At 40.2% G+C, this 12991-nt stretch overlaps 1 protein-coding gene across 4 annotated transcripts in view; it reads right to left on the bottom strand.

Moving 5' to 3' along the window:
• Positions 1-11870, bottom strand: part of ACSL4 (acyl-CoA synthetase long chain family member 4) — a 90560-nt gene extending 78690 nt beyond the window's left edge. For 2 of the 4 annotated variants that reach the window (XM_021676420.2, XM_012451719.3), the window contains exon 1: positions 11763-11869. The gene's annotated coding sequence lies outside the window, so the exon portion shown is untranslated. Of the gene's footprint in view, positions 1-11762 lie in introns of all 4 variants that reach the window. The other 2 variants (XM_012451720.3, XM_012451721.3) reach the window with 2 other exon arrangements.
• Between the last annotated feature and the right edge of the window lie 1121 nt (positions 11871-12991).

The following is a 12991-nucleotide window of genomic DNA, read 5'->3' as shown; positions in this document are numbered from 1 at the left end:
TTCTGAGTACAGTGAATTTTCACCATCTTAACAGTGGCAGCTCTGCCTATTTCTCCAAGTTTTCTTTGACAAAACATCATTCAGGTATCCCCAGAGAGTTGGCTCTTCAAAACTGTAACATAATTTATAGTATTAAAATACTTTAGGTCCACATTAAAGGTAATAAAATAGTATACCTAAGAAAAAACAGAGGTCAGGCATGGTGGCTCATGCCTATAATCCCAGCACTTTGGGAGGCCAAGACGGGCGGATCACCTGAGATCAGGTGTTTGAGACTAGCCGGGCCAACATGGTAAAACCCCATCTCTACTAAAAATATAAAAAGTAGCCAGGCCTGGTGGTGTGCACCTGTAGTCCCAGCTACTTGGGAGGCTGAGGCAGGAGAATCGCTTGAACCCAGGAGGGAGAGGTTGCAGTGAGCTGAGATCATGCCACTGCACTCCAGCCTGGGCAACAGAGCAAGACTCCAAAAAAAAAAAAAAAAAGAAAAGAAAAAGGAAAGGAAAGAGAGAGAGAGAAAGAAAGAAGAAAACACGTATTTCACCACACTTCCCCACTGCATTAACCTCATAACCACCACTAGAATCCACCATTAACATTTTCAATACCTCTCTAAAAGTTTAATCTCACATGCCCTCTCATTAAGCTCTATCCTGATTCCCTTTAAAATCTGCCAACTTGATAGCACCTAAAATCCTATGTACTGTGAAATCAATTCCAAAAAGGCCTAAATGGCTTTGGAGAATAGGGACACTGTTTCAATCACCATAACAAAAACTTGAGTAGCTATGTTGGGCCTTCACATTAACAACATTATCTACCAGGTAGAATCCTCTTTTGTAAAATGTACTATTGAATTCATGGAAAGTAATAAGTAACAAAAAGCCTTCAACAAAAGTAAGGTATTTTCACCTCTAAGTCCTACAGCATAAACTCAAAGGAAGTTATAATGGGTCTTCAGCAAATTTAACAAATACTTCTAGATGACAAGAAAAAGTAGCATACATACATACATGCCCAAATCAAACTTGATTCTTTGACACAGTTCTCCTAATAATCAATTGGATAAACTACAAACTGAGATACTGTAGAAAAAGGTTAATGTTGCTACAGATACCTAGATATTCTTTACTTTTATAAGTTATTAAAGAATACAACCACACACACCTTTACCAAAACTAGTCACAGCAGTTGGTTTTTCTTTGAACAAAAATAACCATTCAGGTTCAGTTTTCAATTCTTCATTAAAATCAAACTCCACCCAAAAAAGTGTCCTAATGACATTTTAATATATTGCACACTTTTATCGTCACTGGTAACTACAATGTAAATAACATGTTCATAGTTCAAAACAGAACTGAACTGATTCAACATTAAAGACTTTAAAATTCCTTGGTTACTTACTTTGGTGACCATGACTTTTTTTTAAATTATAGTTTGTCCTAGAAACCAGTTATTTTAACTAAAACACTATATTTACATGGCACAATGTTGGTCTTTTCCCACCAGATGTCTTTTTCACTTACTTAGAGTTACTGATCCTGCAAGATGCTCACAATATAATGGTGAGTTAAAGAAGCAAGTTACAAATCAGTATATACAGTAAAAACCCATTTTTGTAGAAAGGTGATTTATATGTATGTGCACATGTGCATGCAAGTGTCCATACATATAAGCACAAGCATATACACCAAAAAGTTAACAATGAATGTCTCTGGATATGAAATTACTGCTTTTATTCTTTTCGATATTTACATTTTTGGTGTCAAAAATTTAGAAAATACAAATACTACTTCATCAATGGGAGAAAACATCATTTTTTAATAACCGGACTGTTCCCTCAGTACAAGGCATTAATCACATTTCTAGGAGAGTGTTGTTGAATGAAGGAATCATATTATAAGCATCCTCCAGTATGCAAATGTTTCATATTAGTAATATGTATACCTATCAAATAGTAATTGTAAATTGTAACATATAGAATTGTACAGGGAAAAAGTAAAACTAGACTGCCTTCCTCTAATGCCACTCCCTTCTCCTCCAGGAATAATTACTCTTGATGTGTACCAATCAGATTGTTTTGTATTACCCATACATATGATGAGTTTGTTTATTTTTAGATAAGTGGATTCACGGTATACAACTGTTCTTTGACTCCCTCTGCCTCTCTTCCCCTGCTTGACAGCATACTTTGGAACTCCTATGTCAGTGTATATAGTTGTAGGTCTATCCAAGAAGCTTTTCTTCTTTTTTTCTTTAATAGCTTAATGGTATTCCACAGTATAAACTATCATTCTTTAAATCATTCCCCTACTGATGGATATTTAGCATACTGCCAAATTTTCACAGTTATAAACAGTTTCACTGCAGTGAAACCTTATACAGTTTTATACACAGGTGATATTCCCCAAGAATTGTTTTCTAATAAAATTTTTTGGTCAAAATATAACACATTTAAAAATGAGATAATTGTGGTATTCTTCAGCAAAGAGTTATACGTGTGCACTCTCATTAACAGTGTATGAGAGTGCCTATTTGTTAAAAGTGGCTATTAAGTTCCTGCCAATCCGTCTGGTGAAAAATGGTTTACATTTCCCTAATAACCAGAGTGAATTTGAACATCTTTTCTTTTTTATTCACCACTACTTCTTTTCCTGGGAAATGCCCATGTATAATCTTCTGCCACTTTTTGCTTTTTGTAGTGGGTACCTTTCTCTTATTGATCTGTAGGAGCTCTTTATATATTATGGATATTATGCAGTAGAAACCCTTTTATCTAATGTGATTTGGAACAATTGGTTACATAATTTAAAAGGTGAATTTCAGGTAGATGATCATAAAAAATATGCATAGCAAACACTGCATTTTCATTTCATCAGTGGTATATATATATACTCATTCACCAAACTTTTTGTGTATGTGGTTTCAGTTTATTTATTTTGGGAGGGCTTTTTTGTTTGTTTTTTGAGACAGGGTTTTGCTCTGTTGCCCAGGCTGGAATGCAGTGGTGTGATCTTATCTCGCTGCAACCTCTGCCTCCCAGGTGCAAGGTATTCTCCCACCTCAGCCTCCCAAGTAGCTGGGACTACAGGTCTGCATTACCATGCCTGGCTTTGTTTTTTGGAGACAGAGTCTCACTCTGTCACCCAGGGTGGAATGCAGTGACGTTGAGTTATCATGGTTCACTGCAACCTCCATCTACTGAGCTCAAGCAATCCTCCCTCCTCAGTCTCCCCAGTAGCTGGAACAACAGGCACATGCCACCATGCCCAATTAATTATTTGTATTTTTTGGGCTGGGCACGGTGGCTCACGCCTGTAATCCTAGCACTTTGGGAGGCCGAGGTGGGCGGATCACTTGAGGTCAGGCATTCAAGACCAGCCTGGCCAACATGGTGAAACCTCAGCTCTAGTAAAAATACAAAAATTAGCCAGGCATGGTGGCAGGTGCCTGTAATGCCAGCTACTCTGGAGGCTGAGGCAGGAGACTCGCTTAAATCCATGAGGCAGAGGTTGTATGTGAGCCGAGATCATCCCACTGCACTCCAACCTGGGCAAGAGCGTGAGACTCCAACTCAAAAATAGTAATTTTTTGTATTTTTTGTAGAGATGGGGTTTCACCATGTTGCCCAGGCTGGTCTCAAACTCCTGGCCTCAAGAGATCTGCCTGCCTTGGCCTTCCAAAGTGCTGGGATTATAGGCGTGAGCCACTGTACCTGACCTGGGTTTGTTGTTTTGTTTTGTTTTACTTTAAAGACAGGATCTCACTCTGTCTCCCAGGGTGGAGTGCAGTGATGTGATCATGACTCACTGCCACCTTGAAGTCCTGGCCTCAACTCATCCTCCTGTCTCAGCCTCCTGAGTAACTGGGACTATAGGTATGTGCTACCATGCCCAGCTGTTTTTTTTTCTGTGTTTTTTTTTTTTTTTTTTTTTTTTTTGAGACAGGATCTTGCTTTATTGCTCAGGCTGGTCTTGAACTGGCTTTAAGCAATCCTCCTGCCTTGGCCCCCCAAAATGTCGGGATTACAGGCATGAGCCACCATTCCAACCTCAAACTTCCTATATGGGGCCAAGAGGCCAAGACCTTTTTCTCTAACTCCTGGCCCACTGATTTTAAAGAAATTTAAATTAAATTGGCTAGGCACAGTGGCTCATGCCTGTAATCCCAGCACTTTGGGAGGCCGAGGTGGGCAGATCAACTGAGGTCGGGAGTTCAAAAGCAACCTAAGCAACATGGAGAAACACTGTCTCTACTAAAAATACAAAATTAGCCGGCGTGGTGGCATGTGCCTGTAATCTCAGCTACTCGGGAGGCTGAGACAGGAGAATCGCTTGAACCCAGGAGGTGGAGGTTGAGGAAAGCTGAGATCATGTCATTGCACTCCAGCCTGGGCACCAACAAGAGCAAGACTCAATCTCAAAAAGAAAAGAAAGAAAGAAAGACATTCAAATTAAATGTTTAAGGTAAAACTTTGCCGAGCACTGTGGCTCACGCCTGTGATCCCAGCACTTTGGGAGGCCGAGGTGGGTGGATTACGAGGTCAGGAGTTCAAGACCAGCCTGGCCAACACAGTGAAACCCTGTCTCTACTAAAAAAAACAAAAATTAGCCAGGCATGGTGGCATGCACCTGTAGTCCCAGCTACTTGGGAGGCTGAGGCAGGAGCATTGCTTGAACACAGGAGGCAGAGGTTGTAGTGAGCCAAGATCACCCCGCTGCACTCCAGCCTAGGAAATAGAGGGAGACTCCATCTCAAGAAAAAAAAAAAAAAAAAAAAAAAAAAACTCAAACAATGTAAAAGACATCTGAAAAGTAATGTGAGTATAAAACCTTTTGAAATTTTTGTATTTTTTCAAGATACCCTGCATAGTTATCTTACATCTAACTGGACAGTATTTTCTTTTAAGCAACTTGCTTTCATTAACTCTTCTCAAAACAATTTGCTTTATCATAATGAATCTAATGTAACCATCACTCAGCTTTAACAATTATCCATATGTGCTGAATTGTGTTTCTTCCATACTACCCACAACCCACCTCCATCCCTCACCCTTTGTATAATATGAAGCAAATTCCAGACATCGTATTATTTCATTTGTAAATTTTCAGTAAAAAGAACTCCAATTCCCCCCACTCATACTACATCGGGTTACAAAATATTAAATAAATTACATTTTAAAAGCAAATACAACCAGGCCAGGCACGGTGACTCATGCCTGTAATCCCAGCACTTTAGGAGGCCGAAGTGGGTGGATCACTTGAAGTCAGGTGTTCAAGACCAGCCTGGCCAACATAGCGAAACCCCATCTCTACTAAAAATACAAAAAAATAGCTGGGCATGGTGGCAGGCTCCTGTAATCCCAGCTATTTGGGAGACTGAGGCAGGAGAATGACTTGAACCCAAGAGGTGGAGGTTGCAGTGAGCAAAGATCGCGCCACTGCACTACAGCCTGGGTGATGAGAGTGAAATTCCATCTCAAAAAAAAAAAAAATACAACCAACATATACAGGTTTAGTAATTAAAAACAAAACATCTACTGTGGTAGGTACACAAGCACACTGGAGTACTGGAGATCAACCAACTAATAACAAGTATTCAGTGTACACTGTATTTTAACAATGGAAATAAAAATTATTCAAGGTGGTAAGTCAATTAAGTGGAGGTCAATTAAAGCTTCTACTGTATATGTAAAAGCTTTTTTTTTTGAGACAGGCTCTATCACCCAGGCCACAGTACAGTGGTGCAATCATAGCTCACTGCAGCCTCTACCTCCCAGGCTCAAGGGATCTTCCCACTTCAGCCTCTGGAGTAGCAAGGACTACAGGCACATGCCACCATGCCTGGCTTTTTTTTTTTTCTTTTTTTTTGGTAGAAACAGGGTCTCACAATGTTGCCCAGGCTGGTCCCAAACTCCTGGGCTCAAGCAATCTTCCCACCTTGGCCTCCCAAAGTGCTGGGATTATAGGGGTGAGCCACAATGCCCAGCCATCACTTGTCTTTTTAACTGGGTTATGATGTATTATGCTTTCCAGAAGTTTTTATTTTAATATATACTTAGATTTTTAAAAAATATTCTTAAATTATTTTGTGTATGATGAGACACAGAGATTTATTACTTTCTAAAAACATAGCCACCTGTCTTTACTCAATTTTCATTTTCAACATCACACTTAGAGCATTTAAAAGAACTAAAGTGTCAACTTCTTAGTTATAAAAAAGGAAGCTGTATAAACAAAATAATAAACCAACAGTCTAAGTTCAGTTTGATAGGCCCTTACTACTACATACTTAAAGATCATATGGCAGTTTCAGGAGCAAAAACACTTACCACGCCTGGCTCTCTCATTACCACTATGGCTCACAACAGGATCTCCAAAAGACATCACAGACTGCATAGTCTGTCTGCAGCTTACTGATCGCCACACTTGCAAATTTACATTTACATTTAAATAACCCACACTTAACAACAAAATCAACCATCTCCAACTCTCTACGCATTCCTTATTGCTACTCCTAGACCACAGTGCTTTGGAGACTTGGTAAAGAAAATGAATGCACTCTCCTGAATCATAATATCGCCTGAAAATGTAACCAGAAAGTATAAAAGGTCAGGGTAGTTTGTTAAATTTTGTTTGTGCGTGCGCGTGTGAGTGCACATGCGTACATGGAATCAACAATTTACAAGGTTACCTTATCTTTGGAGTCAGCAAACTTTTTCTGTAAAGGTCCAGAGAGTAAATTGCCCTCACAGGCCATAAGGTCTCTGTTTCAGTTCTGATGCTGTATTGTGAATGCAGCCAGAAAATACATAAATGAATGGATGCAGCTATATTCCAAGAGAAGTTTATTTACAAAAACAGGTGGTGGGCAGGATTTGGCCACAGGCAGTATTTTGCCAGCCCCTGCCTTATACCAATGTTTTCTCTTTTTCAAATAAGAATCTACTTCCCTCATTGCACACATATTTGAGTAAATACAGTAACACTGAAGGGAGAAATAATTTCAGTACTGCTTTACAGAAATGAATATTCTCAAAACTAATCACTAACCTTTTCCTATAAGTCCTTCTCATATGAGCACACACATTTTTGAAAATATAAACTGTAAGTATAACCTTGAACCTAATATTTATTTCAAGAGACAGTTTTGAATGTTATGTAGCAGCTCTAAAAGGAATAATGCAGTCTAGACAGTCAAACACAATGATCTTTTATTCATTATTCTCATAATCAACAGTGAGTAGAAAAGTCTGCTCAATACATGGTCATGAATCATAACTTCACTACTCAAAATGTAGAAGTAGACTTTCAAAATACATTTAAATGAGAATACAAATTTGTTCTTTGGATTACTTACCAAAATCCTTGATGAAAAATGATACAGTTTTGCCAAAATATTTTTAATTTAGAAAGTGAAACCAAGAACCTCTTTTGCATATCATGCGTCTGTTTAATTTTAAATACAAATTTTAATGTTGCATTTGACAGCCTGGTGAGGTAGACATTATATTTTTAAGGCAGCCATTTTAATATAGGGAGAGCATGTGTGAATATGTATTAACACTCTAATCCATCAAGGCCACTTGTTCACAGAATATATTTGAGCTCTAAAACTGTTGAAAGAAAATGCTCAAATAGCTTACAGAAATAATGGATGTTATTCAGAACAGAAAGGAAAAAATTAAATAAGAAAAGTTCCCAAGATTTCTTGACACCAAAAGCACAGCCCATAGAGAAAAAATAATAAACTGGACCTCATCCAAATTAAAGCCTTTTTCCTCTGTGAAATTCCCTGTGAAGAGGTTGGAAAGAGAAGCTATGGACTGGGAGAACATATTTGCAAACCACTGCCTAACAAATGATTAGTATAGAAAATAAAGAACTCTTAAAACTTACCAGGTTAAAAAAAATCCAAATAGAAAATGGACAAAAGATATGAACCAACATTTCACTGAAGAAGATAGAGATAGCAAATAAACACATGGAAAGAGGATCAACATCATTAGCCATCAGAAAAATACAAATTAAAACTAGGAGGAAATATCACTACACACCTATCAGAATAGCTAAAATAAAAAATAGTACCACCACCAAATGTTGACATGGATGAGGAACATTCACACATTGCTGGTGGGAATGTAAAATGGTCCAGCCATTCTGGAAAACGGATTGGCAGTTTGTTAGAAAATTAAACATGCAAGTGCTATACCACCCAAGGGGTACACTCTTGGGCATTTATCCAAGAGAAACAGAAATTTATGTTCACACAAAATCCTGTAAACAATTGTTCATATGAGTTTTATTCATAATAGGCAATAAATAAATAAATAGATAAATAAATAAAACAAGTAACAAAAACCCTGGAAACATCAGATGCCCTTCAACAGGTGACTGGTTAAAGAAAATGCAGGACATCCGTATCATGGAATACTACTCAGCAATGGAAAGGAACAAGCTATTGATAACGGGTACATTCCCTGCACTATTCTCCAGGGAATTATGCTGAGTGAAATAAAGCCAGTCTCAAAAGGTTATATGCTGTGTGATCCCATTTATATAAGCATTTTTGAAATGACAAAATTATAGACATGGAAAACAGATCAGCGGTTGCCTGGAGTCAGGGAGGAAAGGAGATGACTACATATATAAAAAGACAACAAAAAGGATCCTTGTGGTGATGCAATTGTTCTGTATCTTGACTGTGGTGGTGCTTATATGAATCTACATGTGATGACATTATGTAGAACTAAATACATACATGCAAATGACTGCATTAAAACTGACGAAATCTGAATATCTCAGTAAGGTTGATAGATTGTATCCATTTCAATTTTGTAGTTGTGATGTTGCACTATACTTATGCATGAGGTACTATTGGGGAAAATCAGATAAAGCATATTATTTCTTACAACTGTATGTGAATCTACAACTACCTCAAAATAAAAAGTTAAAAGGGAAAGAAAGGGTACATAAGACCAGCCAGTGGTAGAAGTGGAAAAACAAAGCGCTTGTTTTTGCTAAAGGCTCAGCAACTGAAAGTGAAAGGATGAAGAAAAAAGTAATGTCAAAGAATCCACAGGCCACAATTAATAGAGTCATCTCTTCCTTCCCAATGGATCCTTAACTTCTCCAGAATTTTGTTTGTCTTTGATTTGACTGTTGTTTTTAATAAAAGTAAACTGCATGTACATCTGTCTCTCCACATGCCCCACAACCATCTCCATCAGCCCAAAGTATAAACTCATAGGGTAAGGTTTGTCTTCTTAACCATCATGTCCTGAGGGCCTGGCATAAAAGAAGTGACAGATGAAGGAACAAGATAGTTGAATGATTAATAAATGAATGAGCTGCCCTCATATTCTTTTAAAGTCCCTAGCCAATTACAGTTGTAAGGCAGTATATACACATTCCCTTATAAATTTCTAAAGGCCATGGATGTTTAAAAAATAGTGTGATATAACACACATTTCACTTGCAAGCAGAAATTAACATAATACCCGACATTTGTAAAATGCTTCTGAGTTTGCCGGGTGGGGTGGCTCACGCCTGTAATCCTAGCACTTAGGGAGGCTGAGGTGGGTGGATCACTTGAGGTCAGGAGTTCAAGACCAGCCTGGCCAACATGGTGAAACCTCATCTTAAAAAAAAAAAAAAAAAGTAAAATGCTTCTGAGTTTATAGACTTTCACATATAGTAATTTATTTAATCAGGATAAATTAAGAACCTAAGCGTACCTAAATTAAAACCACTACACACAAACCTTTGAGAAAAACATTCTAGTCAACTGGTATAACAGGATATATGACAGCCTTAATGCAAATTGCATTGTGGGTGTGTGTATACATATATACACATATATGTGTATATATATTTGTCATATATATAAGAATATAGCATTCAAATTGGGGAACTTGTGGATCATTTCAACAACCATAAAGACACTTATTTTACAGAGGCAAAAACTAAGAGAGGTGAAATGACTTGTTCAAAGTTATATATCTAGCTAGAGCTGGGTCTAGAACCTGAGCCTCTCCAGAGTTCCAATTCATTTCTCTTGTCATTGAATTGGACAGGACTCTTCTTTCTCCACCCATCTCACCCTTATCAAAAATGCTGAAAAAAATATCTTAATCTAAATCACTTGTGTTTTTTTTTAACTAGGGGATTTTCCAGAAAAAAAAAAACCACACACACACACAAAACGGAATTTACTCGAGCTTTTAATTGCTGTATTATATCTTCCATGGATTTTTAGTTATCAAATTACTTCTTATAACAGGACAATAAGGTACTTTAGCCTAAGGTACAAGTATACTGACAGTTTAATATTTCATCCCCCACCTAAATGGGAGAGAGTGTTAATTCTAACAGGAGCCTTACATGTCTTACACTTTAGCAGTTTCGATCAAAAGATGAGTTATTTTACAATTTAAGGCAGAGGCCTTACACTATTAAAATCTTGATTGATATGTTTAATGGCAGGCAGTACCATCATTGAATCTCCTCCTGCTGCCTTATATATCAAGAACATTTAAAAGTCTTTCTTATTAGAGGGAACATAAAAGAAAAACTAAAGTGACAAGCAACTATGAGAAATAGGCTTTAATCAGGTTAAATTTGCATTATGCAGCCTGCATGAATTTAGAGGTCCTAGAATCAGAACACTAGAAGGAACCCTAGTTATGCTCTAGTTCAACAGACTGATTTTTGCAGAAGAGAAAACTGAAGCGCTAAGACCATTAACTAATAAAGCAGAGGAAACTGAAGTGCTGAGACCATTAACTAATAAAGCAAACCTCTTACTTTTCCAAAGGGATTCATTTCAGTGCCATTTTACTCTTATTTTGCATCTCACTGTTGTTTCTCAGGGCGATGACTGACCTTTTTCAGGTGAAAAGAGCGAATAGAGCAAATGAATTTCAAGAGGGTGAAAAAATGCCTTTGAAGGAGGAGATGCTGGAGTGAAGAGGAGAAATGACGTCTTATTTAAAATATGTAACCCCTTGATGGGGTTAAACAATGAATCATATTCTCCTAGATTTTTCTGTGTCGTTAGACATCAGCCACAGTTCTTTTGGGCACTCAAACGAGAGGAAGAGGAAGTGAATAAAGCTCATGCTAAATATACAGCACCCACTGAAGGCAGGGATGTAGACAGAACGGGGAAAGGAAGGAAAGCATGCTTCACCAGGATCCAGATGTGTGCTAACATACCTAAACCTACGGAAGCAAGGAAGATATCCGAAGCAAAGAAGATATCGTAAGCAAGGGCATTCCTCAAATTCGAGAGGGCGGATGCTTCTAGGGCCAGAAAGACTCCCTGGTCCTCAGTTACAGAGCGACTAGGAGGGTACAAAATGGAGTTGAGGTTTAGGGGCACCCTAAAGGTCGTTTGGAGGTCTAGCAAGCACTTGGTGGTCTCTTCCGGAAAGGGCCGTGGCAAAGCCTAGTACCCCGATCAGGAGATGACTTCTGGCCCTCAGGGTGCGGTGAGTGGCAGTAAGAGGCAGGCTGGGGTCCCGAGGACCCCATTCTCCATCACTGGAGCAGATACAGTGACCTCGGGAATCTTCCCGGCCCCCGGGAGGCGAGCGGATAGCCCGCCCTCAAGAAAAAAACAGAGCCGATTCCGGGAACTGGAATGCCCACCCAACCTACTCCCGGCTCAGGTGAGGTAAGCCAGCCCCCCTGGAGATGGGGCCCTGGTACCGACAGGACAGGGGTTCCGGGGCCGCAGCCTCCCCAGCCAGGGATACTCACCGGAGGGGCTGCCCACCGCGTCTTCGCAGCCGACAGTCGGGAAGCTAGCAAGAAGGAGCCGCGTGCCCGCTAGCGCTGGGACCAGGAGGAGCCCGCCGCGGAGGCCGGAGAAAAACCCGCAGCGCCGCGCGCGCACCCAGACAGCCAACGGAGGCGGGGCGCGGCGCGAGCCCGGAAAAGACGCGCCCGGAGGGGCGGGCGGAGCGGGGGCGCGCGGTGGTGTGGCAGAGCCAGCCGAATCGCGGGAGGTTAACGGCTCGGCCCACCCACGCGCCCGCCCCCGCTCGCCCGGGACGTCAGCCGAAAAGGCGGAGCCGAGCGGGCTTCCCGGGGTGCGGGAGGGGTTCTGCGGGGAACGCGAGGCGGCTAACGGCTCGCCGCAAGTTGTTGCTCCGGCTGGCGAGCAGCTTCTGTCAGGCTCGCTGCTGGTGTGGTTCTTTCGGAAGGTCCTTGCGCCTAATTGCAGTGAGGCGCAGGACTGGCCCACGCCCTTACCTGCGGCTTGCTTCGCAGAACTCCACCCCTCGAGTGGATAAAAGTTCCCCTCGAGTCATCTTCCAGCTGCCCTCAAAAGATACTCATGTTTGGATTTCACTGCTCCTCGTTTAGAGAGCTATCTTAACGCTGACTAAAAGTATCTTGCTCCTGTAAGCCTGAGCTAATAATGCCTCTCATCCATTTATCTTGTCTCTCACTGTGTTAAGATCCCCACTCTCTCCCACTAATGAAATATCACAGGGACGCAGGATTTTCACGTTTTCTTCCATTTGCACGATGATTTCATGGCAAAAGAGCCCCCAACTGATAAGGAAAAGTCACCGCAGCTTTGTGACATCTTACTGGCCCTGATCATTGCTTATAAGCCAGTCATACGAATGTTGTTACAACAGATACAAGAAATTGCCATTAAACATAAAATTCCAGCGAACTATCTAATGACTTCAAAAGGGACAGACCATTAATTGCAAATGAGCCCTGATAAACTGCCAAGAATATAACACCCAAAAAAATAAATCTCAAGAATTCTTCCAGTTCCCTGATGCATAACGGCGAGCTAGCTTCCTGTTCCTGATGGTAATTGACATTTCACTTCACTTGCTGATTGCCATTTTCCCATAGAATTATCAGTTGTGCGTGTATATGTGTGTGTGTGTATATATATACACACACACACACACACACACACACACATAATGCCTTACCACCTGAGATTACAGGCTAGAGTAGTT

This window comes from Aotus nancymaae, unplaced genomic scaffold (assembly GCF_030222135.1).
Source record: "Aotus nancymaae isolate 86718 unplaced genomic scaffold, 86718_ANA_hifiasm-v0.15.2.pri h1tg000004l, whole genome shotgun sequence".
NCBI classification, from domain to species: Eukaryota; Metazoa; Chordata; class Mammalia; order Primates; family Aotidae; genus Aotus; species Aotus nancymaae.
The sequence above is the reverse complement of the archived record's forward strand: the minus strand, read 5'-3'. Positions and strand labels throughout refer to the sequence as shown.